The sequence below is a fragment of the Macrosteles quadrilineatus genome, unplaced genomic scaffold, assembly GCF_028750875.1.
Source record: "Macrosteles quadrilineatus isolate MER2022 unplaced genomic scaffold, UCM_ALF_1.0 Scaffold_5__1_contigs__length_97177068, whole genome shotgun sequence".
Taxonomy (NCBI): domain Eukaryota; kingdom Metazoa; phylum Arthropoda; class Insecta; order Hemiptera; family Cicadellidae; genus Macrosteles; species Macrosteles quadrilineatus.
This window is the reverse complement of record NW_026542598.1, coordinates 4344511-4367091: the sequence shown is the minus strand read 5'-3', so window position 1 is coordinate 4367091 and position 22581 is coordinate 4344511. Positions and strand designations below refer to the sequence as shown.

Here is a 22581-nt window from a genome sequence, read left to right as displayed (position 1 = left end):
ATGTTTGCTCCTAAGTCTGCTACAATGACTATAAGTTTTGCTTTTGTCGTGAAAGCACTTTCGATCGATGATTTTGGAGAATTGTAGCAGTTTTTGAACCCCAGAAGTCCGAGAAAATGGTCAAAAACGCTTATTGTAATGAGAAACAACTTAAAACTTTGATATACATTATTTGAGAAAACATTAGAACGCCATCGCGTGGCCAAGAAAAACTATTAGATGCAGATATCGAATACACGAAATATTACGAGTGTTTTAATATTGTGTTAACTCCTGACGAAATGTGTTACAATTTTGACTATGTTTTGCTAAGTGTAAATGGTTCTATATTGCTAAGAAACTAGTTATATTGACTTACATGCTGTATTGACGAAAACTTCAAGTTCATAACCTATTTTGTAATAAACGAGAATGTTCAGTCTTGTCATTCTAAAAACGTATACTGGGCCGATTGCCAATTTCAGTCCTTTCCGACAGGAACGTTTCAATTTATTGTTTTGACGTATAAAAACCCCTATCCAAACAATTGCCTTATCTATATTATTAAATTTGTTAGATTTTTGTGTGCAGCAAATTGACCCCTAAATATTTATTTTTATAGGCATATTGGGTATCAATTTGCTCTTATCCTCTAGATGTGCCTTTTGCTGGTTTGGCTGATATCCCATGAAAGCCCTTCCTCCTATCGGCTTTTAAAATTTCAGAGTTTGTGCTGAAGTTGTTAATCATCTGAACTTTTTCAAGTTTACATTTTGTTTACATCAAAACAGATGGCCATGAAACAATTTTGTTTACATCCATACAAAAAAAAGGGGTTATCTTACAGCTGGTGATGTTTTTTTTTTTAAATTAAAGTAAAATATTGTAATGTTATTTGTATAAAATGTAAATAAGACTAGGAGTGCAATGTAGTTGTCTGCTTGCAATATTGAGCGGAACTAGTTATAATTTAAATCCACTTGTTAATTAGATTCGAAATACAGGGTGTCCCGGAACTCTCTACCAATATTTTAGGGCATTGCTCCTGGGTAAGAAACATACCTAAATATCATATTTAAATTGTCCGGAAGTCCTTGGTTACTCACACAGCCGCCATTTTGTTTTTTTCAGTTATTAATTTTTTTTCTAAAGAATGGTTAAACATACCAAATTGAAACTTTGCACAAACTTTTATGACAACTAAACAAAGCTACCAAAAAATTATGAGAATTTTTTAAATTCATAAAACAAAATGGCAGCCGTTTAAAATTTTGGTAAAATCAACGGTTTTCCAGTTATTTAAGAAACAAAATTTTAAATGGCCGCCATTTTGTTTTATGAATTTGAAAAATTTTCATAATTTTTTGGTAGCTTTGTCTAGTTGTCATAAATGTTTGTGCAAAGTTTCAATTTCGTATGTTTAACCACTTTTCAGGAAAAAATTAATTAGTTGAAAAAAACAAAATGGCGGCTGTGTGAGTAACCAAGGACTTCCGGACAATTTAAATATGATATTTAGGTATGTTTCTTACCCAGGAGCAATGCCCTAAAATATTGGTAGAGAGTTCTGGGACACCCTGTATATTTGAATTAAAATATCAACCTGACCTGAACATTTAAGCATTGCAGACAATTAATGTTGATTTAACTCCTGGCGGTCAGTATGATACATTCAAAACTTCTTCGGTGCAAGTTTGTTTACATTGCCAACATTATTACGTCTCCCTTGTGTGAAGCATTAACTGACTCACTTCTACATAACTATAACTTAATATTTTTTATATCTCATCACATAGTTTAGCATCTCTGCACTTAGCATTGCACAAAGTAATGCATCAGGTTTGCTATCGTACTGTGTTGTTATCACCTGTTTTGTCCATTACAAATATACTGCAACATTTTTGCTCTGTACCACGCTTTGGTTGCTCTTGCCAATATAATGATGGTAAAATAAAACTCTAGAATAGTCGTTAAGGTATTAGTTTATTTTTCTCATCTTGTAATTATGATAAAGCTTGTAAACAATACTTCAAGGAATTAAAGTGTACACAATAAAACATGCTATACTGCAGTTAACGAATGTTTAACAACAGTAAAGACAGTCTTTAACGTATCGAAGGTTATCAATTTGATCTATTTAGCTTTTTAGCTAGGCCTACCGTCTTTAACTTGTCTTCCATCCAATTTAATACCTGTGTAAAGGGTTCGAAATAATGAAATACCAATACGAAGATGCGCGAGGGATTTCTTTGTTAGTAAATGTCAGAGCCTCTTTTGTATTGTTAAGTCAAAGAATCCGACTTGGGGTAGCGGCATGTTTGGAAAAAGATCAGTACGCCGTTTATTAATTTTGAAAACGGAGAAAGATTCCTGCGATATAATAGTACACTATATAAAGTTTTATTTCGCAATGACTTTGGCATAATATGGTCCAGGGGTAGGCGTTAGATCCAGAAAAACCTCATTGGGTTAAACAATTCGTAAAAAAATGTGTAGGGGACTACCTTTTATTTGGTTTGACCGAAATTTGGTTTGAGTTGAGTAAAATCGATTGCAAAATATAAATACAATAGCATTGCTTTATACATCTTGTATTCAAGTTAACGATTTGTTGAAGTAATAATTATGATTATAAGTAATGATAAATCTATGACTATACAAAGTTGGAAGTTCTTAAGTAATTCAATACAATGATAAGAAAAGCATGATGACAATCGATCAAAGTAATCCTTCAACTTTTACAGTAAAAACCTACGTAACATCTAAAGTAATAAAAATAGAAGTGCAAAAGTAAATAATCAAACAGAGTAAATAACAAGCCTGCTCAACGACGCGTACAGATGTCCTAAGTTATAAAACCTTCTGGCTTTGAACAAGGAGAACTAAAATTATGTTTCTAAGAATAATTCTGGAGAACTTAACAAAAGTCGTGACGTTTTCTCAGCCGTTTCGTGTGAAAAGATAAAAGTTTTGTCGTTCGTTACACTTCACTTGAGGTGCGTTCTGTTTTAAGAAAACTTGATTTAGATTTTATGAGTTGGGATATTTTTAGTAGTTATTCAATTGCTAAGACGTACGGTCACAATAAAAGGTACAATTAGTAATACTGTATCTGTTATTACAATTAGTACAAGATACAGGCATAAAAGCTTATACACTTAATATAATCACATACAATTTGTATTATCAATTCCCATACACTTATCCAATTTAAAAGACATCAATAAATGTATTACTTTTTGTGATACAAATTTTAAGTTATGATTAAGAGTTCGATCGTTTGAACCATTTCTCAAAATGTCTCCTTATACTGTCAAAGCAATATAGATAAACAAATAAATTCTGGTCTGGTAAAAAAAGCTTAATTTCCTGAAAGTTAATAAGACAAGTTAAACAATGACCTGAGGTTATCTGAAAATTAATTCAAACTTAAATACCGTATATTAACTAATTAACAAGTTGTCAAAACCATTCTTCTCGTCTAGATCGCGCTAAATAATATTCAGCTTCTGCTTTTTAAGCATATAAGCTCATTAATAAATCAGAATGTTTATTAAATACTGTTTAATGTACAGAGCGTTATTTTGTTAAGTGTATACGCCTTAAATCGTACTTGAAAAATAAGGTTGAACATAGAAAAAGACATTCCTCATGCAAAGCTCGGCCTCCAAGGTGATTGCATGATAAAATGTACACTTTCCATTTTCAATCCAACGCGCTGAAAAACGTGGTGTTCGATGGAACAGATTGGTAGGATAAATGGAAATGTAGTGAATGCAGACGCGTGTTACTTAATTGCAAGCGGAACGCGACGCTTCAAATAAAAGAGCTCTTGACACATTTTGGGTCAACACTTAACACGGAAAAAGGTTTCAAAGGTTTCATACTTTACACATTGGTGTTGCAATTCTCCTTAAGTTTTGATTTTTAAAAATGATTTTAGCTTTTTATATAAGCAGGATGAAATGTCTGGACGTGTTGTAAAATGTTCTTAAGTTACCATGTTTTAGTTTTTGTGAGGGAACGATCCAAACTTTGGTTACCTAACATTCGCCAGATAGCATCAATAATTGATAGTATCTACAAATGGAATCTAGGTCTAAAATCGACCTAGTCTGGAATTGAACTAGCAACCTTCTATATAGACATATTCCCATTTGTTTCTGTACCACTGAATTGTGGCCGTAGTCAATTGTTGATTTGAAAAAAATATACACATATTAGGAGAAAGCGATGAATAATGTCAAACTATCACGAAACTCAAAGTTCACTTGGTATTTTCAGTCTTAACTAATAAGTAAATTACTCATACTGTAAGTAGTGATGTAAAATACCCGGGTATTTAAAACTCGGGGTAAATACCCTTGTTATTTACCCGTGTAAATACCCAAAATCCATAAATACCCAGGTATTTTGGGTATTTATGAAATCGATTGAAATTCATTTATATTTACCCCTAAATATGTTTCTATAACACATTTTACAGTAACTTGAAGCTTTACTAAGTTAAGTACCTTTTATTTAATGATTGAGCACTTTTTTTAAATAGGCCTAATACATATAGATTCTAAATAAGCATGGGGTTTCGTGTCTTAAATCGAGTAACATCAGTTAAATTTAACTTAAAAAATAGTAAATTAAAAAAGACTGTGGCTATTTCAACTTTTATCATTTTATAAATTTTGTGGCCCTAAGGAGAGATAATTGGGGGTGAAAACTGGTTATGGTTTCTGTGGTGATGTGATGTATTAATTGTAATCTATACTTATTTAATACACAAGCAGGTTTTTTGTGACAATTACTCCTCCGAAACTACTGAACCGATTTACATGTTCTTGGTGTCATTGGAAAGAGCGTAACGTGAAGTTGTGCAAGAAACTTTCTTTTTAGGGAAATAATTAGAGGGTGAGGCCCTGGGGCCCTTTAAAGTTTCGTATTCCTCCATAAGATTGACATGGGAAACAAAATACTTTTATGAAACTCCAGCTGTTGTCAGAAATTAAAAGCGAGAAGAAGGACATATGTTAATTGTAAACAGTCAATAAGTTTGCTAATTTAACAGTTAGTTTTCTACAAAACATTTACTTACTTGGTTGAAATGAAATAGTTAATATTTGAATTTGGGTTGGCGTAAATATTACAATGTAAAAAAACGAGAGCAATTGCTCGATTTCGAGCAACAGGGACACTAGTTAAGTTAAATGTGTTGGTAATTGGCTGCTGTGGGTGCTAGGGCCTGGAGGACCCTAGCATGTTGCAATTAAGAACGTGCTATACTCTACTACCATCTTAAAATGACAATTTAATTGGAAACGTTGTTGGGGAACCAGAGGGCGGAAATCTTTACCCAGACCAGAAGCAGGCCAAGCCAGCTTTGATTACTTATTTTTAACTATTAAACAGAACTATAGCTAACCTTCCAAACTAAACTGCTAATTTGTGTAAAACGGAAATGATGATAAAACAGGTAAATTTCGTTCCCTAACTCGTTACTGAACCAATTTGGACTCATAAGGTGATTCCTGAATGAATTAATACTTAAACTTTCAACGTGGTGATTATTGCATGTCTAGGAATGATTACCTCGTTAAGCGAGGTAATCATTATTTTGGAATTACATTTCTGCGAGTGGGGCGAAAGCCTGCCGGCTTCCCCTTATATTGTTAATCTAGCCTGTCATCCTAGTCTTAGCTCTACTTAATAATTATAGACTCATCCTGATAAAACGAGGGTATGTCGATCTCAGTAAACGGACGATCAGAAAATCCAACGAAGGGAACGAAGACCGGCGACAGACAAGACGGAGGAAAACTCGATTTCGTAGCTCCTTGACGTTTCTCGAAAAAAGGCAAGCGGCAGACCGAAGGAGGCGCGCCGATCGCAAGGCCAGCGATTTAGTTGTGTGGCACTATATAAATTAGTGGCGCTAAGCGTCACAACTTATAACCAATTAAATAACATAAACAAAATTATTTTAATTTTTAAATATCCAGGAATTGTTGGGCATTTATGATGAAAATTTTTTTATTGTATAGCCTAAATGGCTTGGAAGGCTAGACAGACCTAAGGCCTGATTGACATAGGCAGAATGGCAGAATAATAAAAGTAATTAAACTTTTCTGTGTTACCCCGCTTGGTTGGAAACAATATTTGGATAAACCTACTAGAAAAATGTATCTCCTGTTTTTTGGTCTAACTTAATAAAATTTTTAAGATCTATTGTGCTATAGATTCAAATGTTTTGTATCACAAGTTTATGAAATTAATTCTTTTTTCCATTGATACCAACAAAAGATCTAGAACAAAAATATTATTAAATCCTGCCATCCTACAGATTGAACTTTAATTATTTTCTTCAGTTGTTTACACATAGGCCACTAGGTTAAATTTTCCTGTCTTTCTAAATAATAATTATTACTTTGCAAATTATTTATTTTCACTTTCAATAAAATAAATTTGTCTATCTATCATAGAAATTGAAAAAATCATAAGTAGTCAGGACCAGTGCAACCATGCGACCAGGGTATTTATGCCGATTATGCTTTATGCTCAGACCTGGGTATTTATGGTGATTATACCCAGAAGTAAAATGCTAGTAGTGACCACATGAAATTTTGTTTAACACATTTTATCATCATTTGACTATCCGTACAGGGTAATAATTGCAAAAAAACATCTCAATCTTCTCTAACTTTAATACAAATTATAAATACCCAGTTTTTGGGTATTTACCCGGGCCTGGGGTAAATACCCGGGTAAAAACCCAATTTGTATTTACCTACCCACTGGGTATTTACCTGGCCCACATCACTAACTGTAAGTAAACAAGATCAAACCAGTGAGGATGAATGTACAGTGAGAGAGGTATACAAGGCATTGCAGTGAACAGCAAATTTTCTCATGCGAGATAATGACCGAATTAAGTTGAATTGAAAACTATAAAATAAATCGTCGTCAGGATAAGAGAAGCAGCAGGGCGAGTTTCAAAGTGAGCATTTATCTCTGCAATCACGTACTACTGTTCAACATTTGTATGAATATCAACATGTACACAAACAGTTGCAATGTTTATGCTTCAAAACTTTTAAACATCACGTAATATACCATTGTAAACATTTTTTTGTAAATTTTGTAGTTTACCATCTTACATTACAGGACCAATATCAATGCACCGTGTACAAAATGCCGTATTTTAGAAGGTGATCTATTCTACTGAAATTTATTGGTTGCGCGACATTGAACCATAAATCGAATAGGGAGGAAGATGAAGCTGTTTATAAATCGAACCTTGGTTTTCGAAATACTCGGTGATTTGAAATCTTTCCATTCCCTTAATTTGTTAATCAGTGAATTAGTTTGTTAAGAAATTTTCTCTGCTGACCACACAACTTGTCAAAGTGGTCAGTTTGTATTTCCAAAGATAAGATTGTTTTGACTTTGTAATGTTTAATGGAAATACACTCATTTACTCATTTAATTGATTTTTCACTATGTTCAAAAATTACAGATGGTTTTTTATGTGAGGAAGACTGTAGCAAAGCTTTAAGTTATTTGTGTAGACTATGTATTCTATAACCCAGTGTCTGTGTAGTGTCCAACATATTTACGTTGGAAATCGTGCATATGATGACCTAGAGTGAGACTGTAATAATTGAGTTAGCAAAATCCTGCAACTTCCAGAATATGAAAGCAAGGTTAAGTATACCTGAAGACCCTAACCTGTTTAATGTGTTAGCCAGTATTTTGACACTTTTCTAAGACTAACCAACATTTGAAAGTTAACTTCTTTCGTCTTTTAAGCGAGATCCTCAATTCGGGGGCTTAAATCTAATTAGGTGATTCTATCAATGGTGTTGACGAAACTCTAGCTAGACAGATAGTGTATGTGATCGCGGCTTTTTACATTAGTCAGTTGAAGAAGTGAACGCCTTTTCCCCCAAGACGACACAACCTTTAAAAGTTCAATTTGGCATTTCCTCTTCAATACAGTTCCGAAATGTGAGTAAATTAGCTCAAGTAAGGCCTTTTTGTTAGATGCCAACTGAACTCGTAAGTGTTAAATGGACCTCTAAGTACAGCTCTCGGTGTAACATTAGATCTTTATATTGGTCACTTATTTCTGAAGAAACAAGAGTCGGAATTTCACTCCTACCCTATCCCTCTCCCATAGTAATATCTCCTAAGCCCCAAGGAGGTGAAGATTGTAAAATTAGATCATTTTTAAACGGACCACGAATTGTTGAATGGACCAGATTCAGTGTTGGAATAGACAGCGGCCTTTGTTATTACAATATTTGGATATTTTCGAAACTTAACCTCTGCTCCCCTCACCCCCTAAATGCATACCGAAATACGGGATGAAAAATATCAAATCAGGTGACCTAAATGGTGCCCGAATTGTTGAATGGACCAGACTCAGTGTCGGAATAGACAGCGGCCTTTGAGGGCCACTAGAGCAAAGGAGGTTAAGAGAGGTAGGGTTTGTGGGGTGGTGGGTTGGTGGGTTGTTGGGTTGCAGCGCGGGTCGATGCTGGAGGGTGGGAGGTCTGCCTATGCCTGGGCCCGCGCAGCTCGCCATTCCCTCACCGTAGCTCGCCTCCGTACTCCGTGTGTTGTACGCGATATGCCAACGTCGTCTGTGTGCTGTGCTGTGTGTTAGTGTGTACAGTTCCGCCCGTGTTGGATCTACGTCTGACCAAGTCAACCACACCGACTACGGTAGGCCAATAGTCTATACACCCTATTGTAAGTTGTAATCGATAAGCCATAACACTAGTTTATTACTGAGCGATATTTTTATTGGGCGAAGCGCTACTGGTTGGGTGTAATGGGGGATGAACTGAGGAAGTGGAACCGGCGATGAGCTGATGGTGAAATAATGTTTACACCGATCCTGAGGTCATTGATATGGCGGTGAGACCTGCGCAGTAAGACACCCACAGCCAACCGCGCATTTGAGGCATTTTCACACGATTTTCCTTAAATTATTCCCCATTGGATCCTATGAATATTCTCTCTTGTGCAGTCATCTATTCCACCTAAATACTATTTGACTGTAGAGTTTTCGATAAGTTTTTGTTCGGCGTACTGCTGCGCTGGTATCACCCCGCAAATGGAACTGGCCCTTTTTCATGTAAACTGCCCCCCTGTCCGCCCCGTAGCACACCTTTCCTCTAGGTGTAGCTTTCATACCAAATTATGTTTGGTCTCAGTTACCTTTAGTTTGGGCTAGTTCAATTCCATACTTCTTAAAGTGGCTCGTAAATTATTGAACCAGTTCTACAACGCAGGACACATATATTCTGCAATACATTTCAACGAGGACTGGAATTAATTATATTTTTCCGCAGTGAGGTTTTCCTCCCTTGTGTTTTTGACTTGGTTATACTGCACAGCTAGTATGGAAACTCCTAATTTTGGCCAACTGTGTCCAATCTGTATCACCGGGTACTTGCCCCCTTCTTTGTACCGTAAAAGAAATGTCCATTTAAGTAGTATCTACATATTTGCGCCTTATTAGATGAAAGCACAAAAAATACGTCAAATAAAATCCGCAATAATATAGTTACACTTAAAAATTTTACTCACAAGACGGTAAATACATATAAAAGATGGTAAGTGGTGATCGATTTCGATTTTACACTCCAATCATCATCAGACCCAATAGGCGAAATGCCCTTATTAGACGAACCCTTTAAAATGACAATCAACACTTTGCCGATTTATGTACCTAGAATTAAAAAACCAAACCAATGAGGGTTGTAGTTATTGTTGAAAATAGTCTACTTTTTCTGCGTTAAGTCATAACTAAACTATAGAAATAAATTCCCAATATTCACAAAAAGAATCTTTATCGACTTCGCATGTTGCCATAAACGGTGGAATTTGTCACGATTTTCTTCCAAGCATTTTACAGCTGAAATTAGAAATTTTAATATTTGAAGACACTATTTAGATGATTTTTGACCTCGACCAGTCATCCGGTAGAAAGTGATAGCAGTATTGATATTGATACAAGTGACAGTATTGATATTACAGTGGCATTGATAAACGTCACCAATGATAGTGGTACAGCAAACAAACATACGCTTGGTAATTAACCGTGTGTTTACCAAAGCCAATCGATTTTGGATCCACTTTCAATTACGTGAGTGACAAATGGTCGTGGTAATTGATTGGTGATTGGGATTCTCGCAGTGACGTTGAACTATATTTCGTCACGTTGCGTAAATTGAATTCGAAAATTAAACTCACGTCGAGTGGAAGCTAGGGATTGTACGGATTGAACAATGTTAGAGTTTTTAATTGGTTTCAGTGATCCGCTGGGTTGATCGGTTTTATTTGAGATGCTATTGAGGCGAATAATACAACTTCATAGGTACTTATGTTCTAAAGGTACATATAATTTAAAGTATTGTTATTTGAAGTGAGAACGTAGAGTTTTACGAATTCCTTGTTGTGTTAAAATATTCAAAATATGACTACGAAAATAGACTATGTTGAAAGAGAGTCATCTGAGAGGTCCATCATTTTAATCTTTTTTCATCCTCGTAGGCGGGTTTTGGTCACTAAACACACCTAACCCTGTTAAAAGCGTTGTAAAGTTGTGTTTCACCCAAGAGCAGCAACTGTTGTGATGAAGTTGTTATACTTAAAAATCGGGGTGATTTAGTCTTACGATAATTTAACATCTCATAGTGGATAGTGTTATAGCGCTATCGGTTTGACAAAATACATAAAACAACTGATATTGTTAGAAATACTCAATCGCATTGCTTTTGTTTCCTAAAAGTTTTATAAATTACGGTAGTTCATCGAAGGAGTGAGATTCGTGTAAGCGGAGACAGATGAGCGACGGCGACGTAGCACTGAAAGATAAAACCTCCAAAGTGTTTTCTGATGAGATCTCTCCATCTTGTGATTTGTTAAAGATGCGACACTTGCCTTCCATATTGTATAACATATACACTTATTAGGTTATATTGGATGATCCAATATCTTATAATGTAATATCCAATCTACGATTGATTTAGTTATTTTAGATCCTCTCCATGTTTGACCGAACCAGCCAGCTCCCAGTCGCGTTATTAATGTTTTTATCTCCTTCTATTACAGCGTCAAAATATTATTCAAGAGTCCATAGAATGTTTATTTTACTCCTAATGTGTCGTTTGACTATTAAGAATTGTGGGATTGAGTCCAATGACTGCATTATTCCATTACATGGTACATTGAAACGTAATGTATTAAATATACATTTAAACTCTTATATATATTAAAACAAACGATATCAGTGATCTGACACATACTTTCTCCCATTAGCTTGTCAACAACCTTTATCATGGGTAATCGATGAGAGTAACTATGATATTTAATAGGTAAAATCATAAAAGTTGCATTAACTTTTGAGCCGCAATTTTTACATGAAAGGAGGGTAGTACATATTTTGTTTCGAATTAAAAGGACCATAAAGGACAAATTTCAATCAGCACCGGTGTTTTAAAACAAATTTTTAGTTTTTTTTATGGGTTTTTATGGAGAAACAACATAAGTTTCATTCAATCGTTCTTACTAATCAATTATCGTTGCATATTGGTTCGTATTACAGTACCAACACAAAAAGATCTCTTCTTATGCTATCGAATGCGTATCAGTACTTGTCACCATTACTTATCACCACAGACTGATACACAAACTTTCGTTGGTTAAGTCAGTTCAAAACAGTCAGGTGTAAAACAAAAATATGAGGAGAACTTATAATACAAAATATGAAAGTGAAGAAATAGTTTTTTCCTACAGTCACCTGACAAAGTGGGCTTTCTTGCACTAATTATAGTACAGAAAGTTACTAATTTCTGCACTGACTTACTTTTTCCGCAATCTTTTTACTTTTGCCGCACTCCAGTATTCCCACTAAACAACACAGCGTGCTCTTATTAGGCACGTAATCCATGTATGCCTGAAAATAAGTTGGTAACACCGAAAGATTCTATGACTACTATCAGCTGTTGCAGTGATTCCCATTTCGTTCAACGCCCTGATTTAACATAACCTAAAACGTGTTGTTTAATGTTTGAAAGACAAATTATGTCTATGCTCTGTAATAAATGTAGGAAAAATATAATGTGTAATACGAGTGCAAATTGCCTTTGCTGCAAATGAGAGAAATGTTACGCACGAGCCGTAGTTACATGAATAACTATTTTTTGTCTCACTCCGCCGTTCGCGAGCAATGCCGACGATTTCGTAGAGGTAGAACGCCTCTTTAGACAAATGCATGTTTTCGGCACTGTGGGACTCTTTATATAACCATTTTCCATTTCTGCTCCAGAACGCAGATTATTTTTAGACCTCGTGACGTAACCGCTTCGTGGACATCCTGGGTCAAGGTTCGTGTATCTGGGCTACACGATAGACCTGGACCCATATCAATGAGGCAAGTCACTTTCACTACTCACGAACAACCTGCGACTCCGACACTATCATGTCCACACGTATAGACTAGCAATGCTGGGATTCTTGCAAATTGACAGTGTTGAGTGTGTACGGCTTGTAACGAATTGCTGTGTAGTGGAGGTTCAAGCACAACATAAGGAACAATCGTCCTCGGTGGGATGGTTGCATCTAATAGCAATTGCGTGATTCGTTGTAGCTCATTGTTGTTGAGTTGTAAAATGATTTGTGATGAATTTGTGGACGGTTTTAATCACTTGGTTGAATTGAGCTTTCCCGCCTTAAGATTGGGTAATTTACACGTTTTTCATTTCGTGTTACCAGGTAACAGTGTAAACCCTGGTCTGCATGACCCGCGAACGGAGTAAACGCTGGTCTTGTTACTATTGAAGCTCGACAAGATGTTAAATAGCTACATTATTGAAAGACTAATTACAAATGTATTGACCACGCACGGGATTGAACTAGCAACCCTCAGGTTGAATGCGATCACTAAAACCGCTCGTCTACTCAGGAAATGTGTACAACTAAACATAAAGGTTAGTGTATGCAATCTAGGGTAAGACGTTAGTTCACTATATATCCACCTACAGTTTGGACCTAAAACAACGTTTCTTTTTAGAGAATTTCCCATATTTTTACTATCTAATTAACTGAATTGGGTTTCAAATAAATTTCCTTTTTTTTAAGAAAAATATATACTTACTTAGTTAAACAAAGTTTCTCGAGGTATAAATAATACAAAATTTTTGATTAACCGGTAAATATATTTACTTCATTAAGTTTAAAGACTCGTTGTTTTCTAAAACCTTTTCTAACTTCTATGGTTGGCAATAGATCCGCAAAGGTATGTCCACTAGGTGATCGGTTAACTAGTGCTAATTAGTTAATTACTGTCTATATTTCAATGTAAAATTGCGCACTAATGAAGAATTCATTAAATTAGAACACTTCTTGTCACTTGCACACCTAGTAAAGCCTGCAATCATGTTTGACACAACTTATTATGTGTGACCATGAAGATTTCTATTAGGGCCTAAATGAAATACCAGAAGCTTTGTAATATACCAACTTGCGCAAATGTCGACACAGAAAATTAAATAACCGAACGTCCAAAGATCAAAAATGAGCCGTTAAGTCAACAAGTTAAGTTTACTGTTCACAAACCTATAGCCTGGTTATTTTACTGTGACAGATAATTAGGTTGCCCAATTACAGTAAACAATATACTTTGACAAGGTTACTGTCTTTTCCAAAACGAAATTTTAACGTTTCAATAATTCATGTTGTAGGCTAAGTAGAAAGGCAATAGTCGTTATTCCGTCTAAATTATGCATATGCATTGTTGTGTGCTAAGGTAGGGTTCTTGCAAAGACTGTGAAATATGGTCATAATTCTGATTCAAGATAATTCTGTTGCATACACGTAAGTTTTGTGAGATTGGGGATTGTTTTTTACTTTTTCCCCTCTAGGTTCCAGCACTGACGTGTTTTCCACATTGCTTCAGGGAGGGTTAGAGAGGGTCGCGGCATTATTACTTAAATAAAATCCATTGGTGATTGGCGGGATTTGAACTAGGTGCCTCGGGAACTAAAGTGCGCTCTATGATTTAGACCAGCTCGCTCCCCAAGATTGAGGATTTGGCTGTGTAATATTTTAAACGATTGGGGTGACGAGGTATTTTGCAATGTGAGATCGTATAGAGATCAGAGGAGACTATTTGCCAAATATACCTAACCTAATAAATCGTGTATAGCCGAGAGATCGCAGCACTCGCATTCAAATCTTGGCGCTGTTTTGATACCGAGTGCCACTTTTCATTGGGATATAAATTAATCTACGAAACATCTGACATTAGATACTAACAAGACATGGGTTTGGAACATGTCAATGACGTGAAAAAACACACGCCTAATCAAACACCGATGTTAAATGTTTATAGTTGCAACGCACTATACAGTAGCCTACAATGTTGTCAGAAGTGTTTATTGTGGCTTAGCAATTAGGTCAAAGTGATATCAGTTTTAGCCAAGTTACTACGTTATTGAGTTAACAGAACATACGTTGTCTGGTCTCAGACAGCGACGCCAGTGACTTCGATCATAGACCAGTAGTTTGACAGTTTCAATGTGTCCCAACTGTGTCACACGATAAGAGCGGGACTTGTATTTCTCGATCTGAAAGCAACTAAAGGGAATGAAAACTATTGGGATTGAAATTGGCAATTAAGTTATTAGTTGGACACAGACTTGCTGATGTGGTTGGTCCAGGTAGAGTGTGATCCTTCTGTCCTAAAGGAATCTATATTATTAATACGCTACATGAAACTTTGTAAACAATAAGGCTTTCTTCAGATTTTATTCCACATATTATATAGGGGAAGGTCGGCTAAAATGGGGACTCTAGTGGTTTCCACATTATATTTCGCTTAAAAATATTGCTAAACTTTTGAAATTTAGACAGAACAAGACTACACTAATGTGTTGACAGAAACTGGTAGCTTTTGATCAATTATTCCCTAGATATAACAATAAAATTATATATTTTTTAAATGCATACATTGTCCCCGTTTAAGACGACCTTTCTGGTAAAATGGGGACGCCATAAGAGCACATGCAAAATTGAATTTTTTTAATGAAAAAACATTTTTATTGAATACAAAACACATCAAACTCATCATATTACCTCTTAAAGGGACTAAACATGTTATAAAGATTGTTATAGAAAATAAAAACTAAGAATTTCTCAACTTAATAGATATTTTAACATATTTATGGAGTTGAAGTTTTTTAAATTAAACTTTACCATATTTATATCCTTAAGTATATCAGTTAGAAATGTATAAAACGTATAAAGTAGTAAAACACTGGTTCATGCCAAAAGTGTTTAATGTGTATACGTTATTATCCTACAATCTGTCCAAAATGGGGACATTCTTATAAAACGGGGACGCCCCCATTTCGTCCTACCATGTACGTCCCCGTTTGACCCGCCACTGTATTAATAAAACAAACATGGCGTACCTAGACTCCACTTTGAGATTTTTGGATAGAAGAAACGACAAATTGTAGCCTAATAACTGAAGATAGTGATCAAACACTTACTTTTTTTAACTCTCTATGTTGGGTACGTAAAAACACAGTTGAGACACGAACAAAAATCCAAAGAATAAATCGTCAAATATTTAAAAGTGTGCAACATGAAACTTATAGTCAGTATATCAACGGTAACTAGCTCAAAGTAGAGTGAAATGGTTAGTTCGCAATAGTTCGTCAAAGATCAGCTGATAGCAGCACTAGTTTAGCAGTACCGGAATGTCCCCATATTGCCTAGCGTCCCCATTTTAGACAACTCTCCCCTACCAAAATGTTCAACTAGGTGTGAGAATTTGCAAACTGACCTTACATTTTTTTAGTCTCATGGGCTAGTGGCTTTTTAAGTTCTTATGTTATCCTTATGAAGAACATATTTGTTTACATTATGTTCAGTTGGATAATTTCATGCTGCTGTTAATTAATTTGTTGGAAACGTGTGCTACGAACATTTACTGACTTTGTTTAGATGAAATATTTACTATTGAATATAGGTTAGCGTAAATATTAAAGAGCTATAAAGCCTGGACAATTAGATATACTTATAAACGGTATCAGCATTCTGACACATACACTATGAACATAGGAATGTCATAGAACACCAAGTAGAAAAAATATAAGTAGCCTACTTTTTTTTAGAATTTATCATAATATCTTTATCGTTATTATGGACAACCTAATGCAGCTATGAGTGGGAAACATTTGTAGAAAACACTAAAAACACAAGACCAGCATTTGAAAAATGATAAGATATTTACAAGAAACGTTGATTATATCGAAATTGTATGTACACAGTGAGTGTTTCCATAATATTAGAGTCGAATCTTTTAAAGTCATCGGAAATTATGACTGTTAATGAATGACTGTTATGAATAGTTTTAAAATACTTTAAAGCGCCTTTAATACATCGCAAATTGCTCGGATTCGAGCAACAGGTACATTAGTCTGGTTATAATTTGGTCAATCCCCAATTGCGTAGGCTAGGTGATGGCGTGGTGGTTCGCATCTTTAAAACAACTTATGATGATCTTTCAGGCTGGTAAAACGTTCTCTGCATTAAAGCAATACTAATAGAGAAATCCCTTCACTTCCTATACAATAATACCCTCTGTCTAGGGATTCTACTCATCAATTAGGTACTCCGCATTTTTCAGCGACACTATAATTTACTAACTAGGTGCTTTCGTTTACCCTTGGTCAAAGTAAATTTCAAAAATCGATTTATCAAAAGTTTCGATTAGTGGATTTTCTGTGCTATACATTATTTAGCACCGGTAGGATAATAAAAGGATAATCTGTACTATATCATCTATAGGTAACTGTACAGGAATCGTAAATGGACTAAGAGAAATGAAATGAGAAATGGACTTATAAATCTATAAACTGTTTTTATAATGCAAACACAATTATAACACAGACAGACATATAGTGTGTGTGTTGTGTCTCGCCCATACATCAGTAAGTATGTCTCTTTGTGTGTCGTCCTTGGGTTTCTGGGTCGTGCGTGCAATTGTATTCTAAATTTTAATCGTCTTTTGTCTCCAGCGTGTAATGCATAATTTTAAAACATTGTTTTCAACGTTACAGTACCTAGAATAACTGTACGGTGTCAGAGAATCTTTGCTGACGTAATGGAAGCGTTGTAGTTAAAATGCATTTTTGAATACTAATATTCGTTTTTATTGACTTCCATCAACTTAGGACTGTGCATTGGGAAGAGTATTCTTTTTACTCGTAATAAAATGGATCTTATTTATGTATATTCTTATGTTTGGTAACGTTTTTAAGTCTGTTGGTGTATTTAAACTTTTTCCGTCTTACGGTATGAGCTTCGGAGCCCGAGGTCCCTGGTTCAAATCCTGTCATTCACCGATGGATTTTTCTATATCATAATGCCTCGACCCTGTAGGACTAGCCTGGAGTTATCTACAGTTCCAGGCTTAAACCATAGATAAAACATACTCCCTTATGCTTAAACCTAGGATGTGAAGGTGGGACATAGAAAACTGAATGAGCCTTGTCTATTGATTATATTTCCAAAGGACAAGCAAAGTTAAGTCACATAGGTAATATAAATAATTCTAAATATAAGACACGTCAAGAAGGAAAACAATATTTGAAAAGTTTGTTCAGTTAATCCAAAAGGATGTAACAAGTATGTTCACGTATAATGGATCTTATGGAAGTTACCGAAGTTATGAATAGAGACGCTCTACGTTACATCAGCTTTATCTAACTAGATTGATATTGTTACCTAGTTGTAAAATACTTTTACAATACTTTCAGAGATTATTTAGTATTTAATTAGGGTTATAAATGTTTACGTGAAGATAAGTTATTGATTTAACAACTATGAAATCCTACGTGGAAAAAGTTTTTTTTTTACAAAATTATTGCTCTTTCGATTTAAAATTGAACAATCATTTTTCGGCGCGAAGTAGTATTTGTACTTACAAATAACTGCTTTAAATTTTTTAAATTAATATATCAAGTATACTAGATAAATAAACCCAAAACATCATTCTTTGCCAAAAGAGTTATTTTACTGTACATAGTGTCAGCACAGAGGTTTCTAATTGTTCGTTGACTGAATATAACTGATGTGAAACTCAACACAAACTATGTTTGATTGAACGACAACAATAGAGCTATTTGTTATCGAGGGAAAACTTGTATTTAAATTTGTGAACAGTTAGCACTATAATATGCCATAATGTGTTCACGCAGACTGCTTGTCGTCAACCATCTGATGTTCGTCAACACATGTGTAATTTGATGAAAACTTGCAACGTCAATCATGACGTCAAATCATCGACACTTGTAATGTCGTCATTCTACGGCAGTGCTACGTTAAATATAGTTTTAAAATACTACGATAGTCGATTTAAGGATTTAGCAAAATTTCATTCTGTTAAGATTTAGCACTGGGATCACTGTAGCTCGTAGTTTATAGGGCACACAGGAAAACCTCCGATACAACGAAATTACATCCAAGCAAATTTTATTACATCAGGAGAAATTGTTATCGCTTTAAACAAGTTAAGAAATTTCTTTATTTTTTTTAACGATAAACATTGTTAACAAGTTATACTTGAGTGATACACTATCACATATGTGTAGATTGCTTTATCATACATGATTATAGTGTTGTGTCGGTTTTCAAAGTCGAAATAGTACACAATTAAGTAGGGCTAGGTTTGGATACTTTGAATCGAAATTATGAAATGCGAGTGCAAATGTGAAGGTTCTAAACGTACAAAATACTCTTGAAAAATTGACAACTTTATACTGTACTAGCTGTAACCCGCGGGCTTTGCCCCGTTTAACTTCTTAATTTTCAAGATTATCTCGTTCGCATGGCTCAATCACGTCCTGGTTGAAGTTTGTTCGCTACGCTCACTCACCTTTAGGTTGGAGCTCGTTCGCTACGCTCACTCACCTTTAGGTTGGAGCTCGTTCGCTGCGCTCACTTGCCTTCAGGTTAGCTCGTTCGCTACGCTAACTCGCCTCCAGGTTGAAGTTCGTTCGCTACGCTCACTCACCTTTTGGTTGCAAATTAGCTGTTGTCATAAATGTAAAAGAAATAATTGTGCTGCACCCTGTTGGTAATCCTTGTAACTTTAATGCTATTGAACATCATAGAACAGAACCAACTTGTTTAATTGAAACAGCTGTTAAGATTCAATAATTCCATTTCTCATAAGGTTAACATGGGAAACTCCAGAGCCACTGGGGCGGAGCCCAAAAGGATTTTTGAAATAAGAATATGCCTATATGTTAATCGGGAATGTGAGCTATCATCATGCCAAATTTCAGCCCAATCCGACCAGTATTTTTCGTGTTCACTTGTCACAAACATACATCCATACATCCATACATCCATACATCCAAACTTTCTCATTTATAATATTAGTAGATACACTATCACATATGTGTAGATTGCTTTATCATACATGATTATAGTGTTGTGTCGGTTTTCAAAGTCGAAATAGTACACAATTAAGTAGGGCTAGGTTTGGATACTTTGAATCGAAATTATGAAATGCGAGTGCAAATGTGAAGGTTCTAAACGTACAAAATACTCTTGAAAAATTGACAACTTTATACTGTACTAGCTGTAACCCGCGGGCTTTGCCCCGTTTAACTTCTTAATTTTCAAGATTATCTCGTTCGCATGGCTCAATCACGTCCTGGTTGAAGTTTGTTCGCTACGCTCACTCACCTTTAGGTTGGAGCTCGTTCGCTACGCTCACTCACCTTTAGGTTGGAGCTCGTTCGCTGCGCTCACTTGCCTTCAGGTTAGCTCGTTCGCTACGCTAACTCGCCTCCAGGTTGAAGTTCGTTCGCTACGCTCACTCACCTTTTGGTTGCAAATTAGCTGTTGTCATAAATGTAAAAGAAATAATAGTGCTGCACCCTGTTGGTAATCCTTGTAACTTTAATGCTATTGAACATCATAGAACAGAACCAACTTGTTTAATTGAAACAGCTGTTAAGATTCAATAATTCCATTTCTCATAAGGTTAACATGGGAAACTCCAGAGCCACTGGGGCGGAGCCCAAAAGGATTTTTGAAATAAGAATATGCCTATATGTTAATCGGGAATGTGAGCTATCATCATGCCAAATTTCAGCCCAATCCGACCAGTATTTTTCGTGTTCACTTGTCACAAACATACATCCATACATCCATACATCCATACATCCAAACTTTCTCATTTATAATATTAGTAGGACTATATCAATGAAAAAGAAGACCGTTTTAAATAGTTTTGACCACTAAATAATATAATTAGGATAATTGTAACAGTTACAAAAATTTGCTTCGCAGTTTCTTATTTAGAAACTGTTTTGAAAGAGTAAAGATCTGCTAGAGTCGTAAGATATAACCAGAAAGCCAGGAATTTGCTGTTCGCCACCATTTTTGTCTTAACCAGCGTTATTTTATCTTATCGTTGTTTATCACTAATTCATGACTTGACTCTTTGCATTTCTTCAATATTGCACAAGCATTTTCTCTATATAGTTTAACCAAAAATATCGCCAGATATGAATATTTACACAAACACCATTAATCTACTGTATTAACTTGCTTACAATATGGACGTATTATTTTAGTGCAGTATATTTGGGACAAGTGGCCGGATGATATTAAAGGGCCAGCATTCCCTTCAAATGAGGTTAGAGTTGGATGGGATGGAAGAAAATGGTTCGGTCTAACGACCAGATTTAGGACCCAATAATCCACTGGCCTTGTTTCTACCATACTTGCTGCGTCTTCTTTAGCCAATTGACTTCGAAATATTTCTCTTTGTGTAAAGTTAATGGTAATTTATGAGAAAGGTTTATAAAATCGTGCAAACTTGTAAAATCAATTTTGGTTTATCAACACGATTACTGTTTTTCGATAAACGTTTAATTTTGGAGATACATTTTAACTAGAGATTTTCATATTGATAAATTTTGAATTTGTAGGAGAGTTTAAATCCAGTCTACCACCAATGTCGATTAGTTTTGTAAAAAAAAAACCTTGAATCCCAAAATTAAATTGTACAGTAGTTTTAACCAACTTAAAACCGGAAAAAATATGTTTCTTATTATTGAATGAATGAATGAATTATGAATTTATTCCACCACATATATAAAATTACACAACCAAATGTACAAAAGAAAAAAGGGCTTTATGCAAAACTAAACTAATTAACTATAACTAATTAACTATATACATGTGTAAAAGGTTGTTCCTATCTAATTAGTCCTGGAATTAGCAGACATAGGCTGTGCCTGTGCGTCTGCTAAGTTGCTATAAAGATTGAATGAAGTTAAAGTGGTGCAATTTAGTTTTATTATTTTGTATGAGTGAAAAATATAATTAAATGAATTTCAACAGTTAAGAAATAGTAATGTAATAATTGACAGTACTCTACAACGAAAAAGAGCATGCAATAATAATAAGAACATGCAATAAATCAATTTATATCAATTTATATCTTTGTAATTGAGAACTTCTCTTCACATTAAACCAAATGGAAAATATTTCCAATGTACATTTTATATGGAATACCTAATGAAACCTATCAAATTTATTTCTAAAAATATACGATGTATATTATTTGTAGGACTATCAGATAAGGGAGCTATATAATGAATTACTTGACTCATGTTTTACTTGACTCTTTTAACCACAATCCGTTAGCTAAATTCCCAAGTAACTCTTGAGGTGTGATTATATTTCACCGTTATTCATTGACTTGAAATTTAGATGACCAATATAATTAAGAATAATGGTTCTTGATCATCATTTCAAATACAACCTATCTATTTGCAGGAGTGAAAGAGTTCTGAGGTTTTGCACATATTGGACATGTTAAGCCTAGGTTTTATTTTAATTTATGTTTAGCATACTGAGATGAAAGAGATTGTTTGTTATATTTCCAATGAAATCTGTCCTCTGTTGATTTGTTGAGGATGGGAGGTTGGGCTCTAATAGAAATTATATAAAAATGAATGTTAGCATGTTAGTCTTTCTTATAGTCTTCCTTATATTTTCTAGCGATCCCGATGTCATCATAGTTTTGAAAGTTGAATGATGTTACTACACTTGAAACTATAACTAAACGTTTTATAGTAAAAGTTCTTACAGTAGTAGAAAATAAATTATAACTTTACTATTTAACTCAAATTATGTTACATTTTTATCTCATTATAGTAGAGCGTTGAAGTGCCAAGATTAAGATTAGCTTGAAAGCTTTAGATTAGACTTGCGTGTGTCATTTACTCGAGATTTACACTGGTGTTTGTGTGGAAATAACTTGTAAAATTGTTATCGTCGCTATAATTCAAACCGACTCTTACTGTTTGGGGTCAAGTAGCATTCTAAATCGAACGTTTTATTCGTTGTGTGCATTAATCTTTCAATTTAACCTGCCCTATGGTTTATATGTACTCCACCAATTTAATTAAATTGTCACATAGATTTTAGCGAACAATGTTCTCAAATGCGAATTAGTACGGTAAGTTACTGTATGTTCTTTCCTGGCCGACTCATATTTTTTTT

At 34.8% G+C, this 22581-nt stretch overlaps 2 protein-coding genes across 3 annotated transcripts in view; both read left to right on the top strand.

Moving 5' to 3' along the window:
* Positions 1-22581, top strand: part of LOC128994962 (neurocalcin homolog) — a 146798-nt gene that overhangs the window by 51068 nt on the left and 73149 nt on the right. The gene's annotated exons all lie outside the window — the stretch shown is intronic.
* Positions 1-22581, top strand: part of LOC128994963 (neuronal calcium sensor 2-like) — a 137869-nt gene that overhangs the window by 50240 nt on the left and 65048 nt on the right. Inside the window, exon 1 of one of the 2 annotated variants that reach the window (XM_054419819.1) lies at positions 8544-8697. The exons of the other annotated variant lie outside the window; for it this stretch is intronic. The gene's annotated coding sequence lies outside the window, so the exon portion shown is untranslated. Of the gene's footprint in view, positions 1-8543; positions 8698-22581 lie in introns of those variants that run through there. 2 annotated transcript variants of the gene reach the window in all.